Genomic DNA, 5000 nt, shown 5'->3' on the forward strand with positions numbered 1-5000 from the left:
TCAGAGGGCGACTCTCTCTCTCACCGCGGCAGTTTGGGAAGGAGTGGTACCCCGGCCGGCAGCGGTCACATCGCTCCCCCTCCACGCTGTGGCGACACAGGCAGCGCCCCCAGGCGTCACACACCTTGGACCCGGAGCCGCTGTAGTCGCACACACACTCTGTACACAAACATACACACGCACAGCTGTAGTCACACACACACTCTGTACACAGATACATGAGACACGCTCACTTCCATGACAAAAGCCATCCGGATTTAATTCTAACTCATAGAAATTCAAATGAGGAACCCTGCGGTCAGTGGTCTTTTGGTCAGTTAAACTATACTCATATTGTGGCGCTTCACTGGTGCAGCGGTGCCTGGGTCTTGCCAAGCCCGGGCCTGGCATTGATATGTGAATAGACTTGGCGCTGTGACAGGCAGCAGAGAATACGGCTGTAGTTTACTTTGCCCCCGAAGCAGCTCCCAAACATTAAGAACAGCTTTCCAAAGGCTATTGATGACATTCCTCCTCAGTCGGAGCCAGAGCTAAAGAAAAGTTTGCCTACATTGTCCGACAAATAGAGAAAAGGCCTGAATGTCGATAAGATTGTCTTCCTTTTCGATTGAGATGCCATCTTCTTACTAATCAGAGTTTTCCCCAAAATGAGCCCAGCTTGGAGGGATACAGAAAGGGGAATTTGGGAGGAGGGGGGCACAGCTATTAATAGGCTGGTTGTTTCTCCCTGGACAATCCCAACTGAATATTGCTATCGTGAGAGGACAGAGACCACTTGACCTCCTGAGAGACATGATCATTTAAGACAGGCAGCTGTTTCATTCATTTCGACAGTGAATTACACCAGTATTAACCTATTTTAACTAGTATTAACCTATTTTAAAATTATTTTTAATCTATACCCATTAAACCCAACCATCATATTCTGTCAGTTCTGTTTTCATACGCCATACACAAACATGATCTGACATTTAGCAGGCCTTGAAGAGCCCTTCCTTGACTGAGCATGGCCACATGTTCTTAACCTTTGACCTCACAGTAAACCCAGTTCGACTCAGTGATGCCTTACATGGTCTTCTAGTGCTCTCTTTAACGAGCCAGACTGTGTTTGTGAGAGAATGTGACTCAAAGTGAGTCAAAAAGACAAGCCTTTTAAAGGGTTCTCTAAAAGGATATTATGGCCAAAGTGTCTCTAGGATACAGGAGATGCAAATGTGGAATAAACAATGAAAGCTGTTAGCGTAGCATCGCCATGTAATCACCCCCCTAGAGTAGCATAATAATGTAGCAGGTCTAGTCACACTCACGCTGACAGCTGGGTGATCCCAACGTTCCGAAGTAACCTGGAGGGCAGGCGGTGGTCTCTATAGAGAGAGAGAGAGGGAGGGATGGAGAAGAGTTCAACTGTGTCTCTATAGAGAGGGAGAGAGGGAGGGATGGAGAAGAGTTCAACTGTGTCTCTATAGAGAGGGAGAGAGGGAGGGATGGAGAAGAGTTCAACTGTGTCTATATAGAGGGAGGGATGGAGAAGAGTTAAACTGTGTCTCTATAGAGAGGGAGGGATGGAGAAGAGTTAAACTGCCTTTTAAATCTATAGAGAGCGAGGGATGGAGAAGAGTTAAACTGTGTCTCTATAGAGAGGGAGAGAGGGAGGGATGGAGAAGAGTTAAACTGCCTTTTAAATCTATAGAGAGGGAGGGATGGAGAAGAGTTAAACTGTGTCTCTATAGAGAGGGAGGGATGGAGAAGAGTTAAACTGCATCTATAGAGAGGGAGGGATGGAGAAGAGTTAAACTGTGTCTCTATAGAAAGGGAGGGATGGATAAGAGTTAAACTGCCTTTTAAATCTATAGAGAGGGAGGGATGGAGAAGAGTTAAACTGGGTCTCTATAGAGAGGGAGGGATGGAGAAGAGTTAAACTGCATCTATAGAGAGGGAGGGATGGAGAAGAGTTAAACTGTGTCTCTATAGAGAGGGAGAGAGGGAGGGATGGAGAAGAGTTAAACTGCCTTTTAAATCTATAGAGAGGGAGGGATGGAGAAGAGTTAAACTGGGTCTCTATAGAGAGGGAGGGATGGAGAAGAGTTAAACTGCATTATAGAGAGGGAGGGATGGAGAAGAGTTAAACTGCATTATAGAGAGGGAGGGATGGAGAAGAGTTAAACTGCATCTATAGAGAGGGAGGGATGGAGAAGAGTTAAACTGCATCTATAGAAAGGGAGGGATAGAGAAGAGTTCAACTGCATTATAGAGAGGGAGGGATGGAGAAGAGTTAAACTGCATCTATAGAGAGGGAGGGATGGAGAAGAGTTAAACTGCATCTATAGAAAGGGAGGGATAGAGAAGAGTTAAACTGCATCTATAGAGAGGGAGGGATGGAGAAGAGTTAAACTGTGTCTCTATAGAAAGGGAGGGATAGAGAAGAGTTCAACTGCATTATAGAGAGGGAGGGATGGAGAAGAGTTAAACTGCGTTATAGAGAGGGAGGGATGGAGAAGAGTTAAACTGTGTCTATAGAGAGGGAGGGATAGAGAAGAGTTAAACTGCATCTATAGAGAGAAGGAGGGATGAAGAGTTAAACTGTGTCTATAGAGAGGGAGGGATAGAGAAGAGTTAAACTGTGTCTATAGAGAGGGAGAGATAGAGAAGAGTTAAACTGCGTCTATAGAGAGGGAGGGATGAAGAAGAGTTAAACTGCATCTATAGAGAGGAGGGATGAAGAGTTAAACTGCGTCTATAGAGAGGGAGGGATGGAGAAGAGTTAAACTGCATCTATAGAGAGGGAGGGATGAAGAGTTCAACTGTGTCTATAGAGAGGGAGGGATGAAGAGTTAAACTGCCTTTTAAATCTATAGAGAGTTAAGCTGCGTCTATTCACCTTTTTCCTGGACTTACATTTCGCATGATTCTCAGCGGTTGCCGGTTGTCGACTTCCAAGGAGGTACGCGCCATTGAGTGGGAACGTTTGGCTTATTTTATCAGAAATGGCAAAACGTAGTAACATTGTGTGGTTGCATAGCGGCAATATTTTACAAAAACGAGGTGAATGTCAATTCACTGGTACTGTATGGGCTTATTTTAGCTGAAATTGCTAAAAAATAGTATGTGGTTGCATAGCAGCCACTTTTATTTTGAAGGCTAAACGTCCAAATCGGAACTCTTATATTTGGTCATTGAACGGAGCTTTAGCGGTCTCTCTCTTTCAAGATTCAAGATATTGTCACTCCGTTGTACAATTATGCACATGTGAAATTATTGTGCTGGGGGGCTCCATTACAAGACATAGGTAGGTACAAAGTCACAACAATTATTATGATTATTTTCAGTCTCTTTCGCTATGAACGGTCCTGGGCGGAAACAGGCAACCGGCAGCTGGAAACAGGGAGGGAGGGTGTCATGGAAGTGCCCACTGTCTCACCAGGAAACTCGTGAATAGAGAGGGAGGGATTGAGAAGAGTTAAACTGCCTTTTAAACGACTGTTTCAAAATGTTAGTTTACATTGCGGTCGTGACATTGCAACGCCTTCTTTACTGCACTCACCCAGTTGGCCTGCAGGGGACTCGGTGGTCGTCTGGTATTTGGGATATGCTGAATACAAAAGGTAGCACGCATCAAAATCAAGACCACAGCTACCACAGGTTCAAGTTTCAACATCGTTTGTCCCAATAAGGAATTGTTTTGTGTGCAGAAACCGTTAAAAGACAACATTACATAAGAGTAAAACAACAAACAGCAGACAGCCAGACAGTCAGTCAGTCAGTCGCCAATGTGAGATATCAATGCCGTTTCAAAGCCAACATCGTCGTCATCGGTATCTTGATCGTTAAACCCTCATCGTTTAACGAGCCTGTAAGGGCGTGTGCAATAAACTAAAGTGTCAAGCGACTACTGTGTCATGAATTAGCTTCAAGGAATGCTAACCTACCGTACAGGACACCTTTGATCAATTTGATACAAAGACACAAAATAGTGGAGGAGCAGCATCTCCTGAAAGCCAGCCAGAACTCCTGATGATTGTGTCGTGACGTGTTTAGACTGGTCCGTCAGTAGACTAACAGCCCGGAGATGGAAGACCCAGCTTTCATAATTACAAGATAAACGTGATAAATCTTCTCGATTCTGGTCATAAAATGTCGAGCCCCATTCGATCGGTCCACATTTAATTCCAAGTTTATATGACGTGAGATACAAACCACCGGCGGCAGACTACACATTTGTTACTGTTTTCTGTGTATATAATGACTGTATAAAAGTAATTCGTTTTATGATGATTTGATGATTTGTGTCTACCACAGGCCAATCAGTGTTTTACAGTGGAGATGCTGAAGGGAAACAGATGTGAATGGGTGGGTGCAGGGACAGCATGTCTCTCTGTAGGGACATCATGTCTCTCTACAGGGACAGCATGTCTCTCTGCAGGGACAGCATGTCTCTCTGCAGGGACAGCATGTCTCTCTGCAGGGACAGCATGTCTCTCAGCATGTCTCTCTGCAGGGACAGCATGTCTCTCTGCAGGGACAGCACGTCTCTCTGTAGGGACATCATGTCTCTCAGCATGTCTCTCTGCAGGGACAGCATGTCTCTCTGCAGGGACAGCACGTCTCTCTGTAGGGACATCATGTCTCTCTACAGGGACAGCATGTCTCTCTGCAGGGACAGCATGTCTCTCTGCAGGGACAACATGTCTCTCTACAGGGACATCATGTCTCTCTGCAGGGACAGCATGTCTCTCTGCAGGGACATCATGTCTCTCTACAGGGACAGCATGTCTCTCTGCAGGGACAGCATGTCTCTCTGCAGGGACAGCATGTCTCTCTGTAGGGACAGCATGTCTCTCTGTAGGGACAGCATGTCTCTCTACAGAGACAGCATGTCTCTCTACAGGGACAGCATGTCTCTCTGCAGGGACAGCATGTCTCTCTCTGCAGGGACAGCATGTCTCTCTGCAGGGACAGCATGTCTCTCTGTAGGGACAGCATGTCTCGCTACAGAGACAGCA

At 45.7% G+C, this 5000-nt stretch overlaps 1 protein-coding gene across 1 annotated transcript in view; it reads right to left on the reverse strand.

Moving 5' to 3' along the window:
- Window positions 1–5000, reverse strand: part of LOC310797067 (laminin subunit alpha-3-like) — a gene marked incomplete at its 5' end in the record, with an annotated part of 112760 nt that overhangs the window by 69461 nt on the left and 38299 nt on the right. The window lies entirely within an intron of this gene.

This window comes from Poromitra crassiceps (assembly GCF_964638095.1).
Source record: "Poromitra crassiceps genome assembly, chromosome: 23".
NCBI lineage: Eukaryota > Metazoa > Chordata > Actinopteri > Beryciformes > Melamphaidae > Poromitra > Poromitra crassiceps.